The following is a 2,045-nucleotide window of genomic DNA, read 5'->3' on the forward strand; positions in this document are numbered from 1 at the left end:
TTGCTGTTTCTATCGTGTTTGAGTACAATTGTAAGATTGGCTTGAGATTTATATCTCTGATAGGCAGGATAGAAAAGTAGTCACAAACACTTTCTTTTCATCGTTTGTGATTCCACGATATCTTGTTTCGTTAATCGATTAAGATTATTGTGAGGTGATTGATAATTCTAGTCTGTTCTTCGGGAATATAAGTCTGGGTTATCAATTGGTTCCTATTCACCTTGATTTATCAAAATACGGAACAAAATATCGTAGGTGTATCTGTGGAAGACATATTTATATATTCAATAGACTTTTCTGTGTAATACAGATTTGTTTATCAAGTCTTCGACTTTGGGTCGTAGCAACTCTTAGTTGTGGGTGAGATCAGCTACGGGAATCAAGTACGTAGTACCCTGCTGGGATCAGAGACGTAAGGAGCATGACTGTACCTTGAGTCAGTGTGATATTGATTAGGGTTCAACTACATTCCAGACCGAAGTTAGCTTTGTAGTAGGCTAGTGTCTGTAATGGTTTAATACAGTGTGGTGTTCAAATATGGACTAGGTCCCCGGATTTTTCTGCATTTACAGTTTCCTCGTTAACGAAATTCCAGTGTCTTTGTTATTTCTTTTCCGCATTATATTTTGTTATATAATTGAAATATCATAGGTTGTGTGTTGAATCGATCAATTGGTAAATCCAAACTTTGGTTGTTGATTGAAATTGATTGATCCTTGAACATTGGTCTTTGATACCGTTCAAGTTATCTCTCTTATATTAAATCGGGCTCGCAAATTATTATTTGTTTGATTGTAGATTTAATCGAGAGATTGAGATATAACTCTTTGATAATCTTTTCTTAAGATTGAGTCTAACTGACTAGTTGATTCTCTTGTAAGTATATTGGAATTAGTCCATACAGATTGCTAAGCGAAATATTGTGTGAGGTTGTTAGACCCTCGCTTTTTCACTTGTCACTGGTTAAAAAACCTGAATAATTTGAGGCTTACCCCAATTATATTGAGGCGTACCACTAGAGGAAAAGAAAAAGGGTCATAATTAAGTAAACTCAAACACCCTTAACCAACTATTTTTCTTAATTTCTAATTTTTCCTGATTAGTTAGTCCGGAAATCAACAAATGTTAATTGATCACCAAAACATGAAAGAAAATGATTTTTTTGTAAAAACATCAACCAAGAATCGGTGGATGTTCATTCCCCCGTAAGCCGATTCTGGGTTGATGTTCTTCTTTCACGAAGAACACAAAAAATTGGTAGATACTACTTGACATATAAACCTATTGTAAGAATCCGTTATTATGGATATACATGTAGACCATTTAAGTTATATTTTCATAGAGAAAATATTCATTCATAGTTTCGGGAAATCAACACATTAAAAAGATTAGTGCATTACATGAATAATTTGGTATGTGTTTTCTTGAATCTTGCAGATCTATAAAATGAACCTCCGAGCACGTTTGTTCAACTCGTTATATTACATCAAATGCATGAACTTTCGTTCACCATTACATATTCGCCATAAGCTACAAAACCTTTCCACCTGAGATTAAACAAATTACATTTTAGTATGCAAACATCAAACGATGAGAAAGGGATAAACATGTTAAATTCCTCACCTCCTCAATACGGAAAGCTTCAGGATAATTTTCGGTAACCATTCTACTAATTTTACGGAACTCTTACATATCTCGTTTGATGTAGTCGAAATGCTAAGTCTCTCCATTTACGATTTTCAGGAATCCTGGTGCACTCATAATATAATTCTTTGACTCTCTTCCAAAATATTGAATAAAGTTCATCTGGACGTTCGTGAAAAACCTGAGTGGAAAGTTTCACAAGCTTCATATCTTCTTCTGGTTCCTATTCCATATTCCAAGCTCAATATGAGTAGTGGATGAAGTAAGAGTGTGGCTCAAAGTTGCAAGTTTGGGGCAAAAAGTGCTTGCAAAACAGGCTTGAAAAAGCGGGGGTACAACAACCACAACCAATATTTCGCTTAGCAATCTGTATGGACAAACTCTAATATACTTTTAAGAGA

Source organism: Papaver somniferum, chromosome 2 (genome assembly GCF_003573695.1).
Source record: "Papaver somniferum cultivar HN1 chromosome 2, ASM357369v1, whole genome shotgun sequence".
Classification (NCBI taxonomy): domain Eukaryota; kingdom Viridiplantae; phylum Streptophyta; class Magnoliopsida; order Ranunculales; family Papaveraceae; genus Papaver; species Papaver somniferum.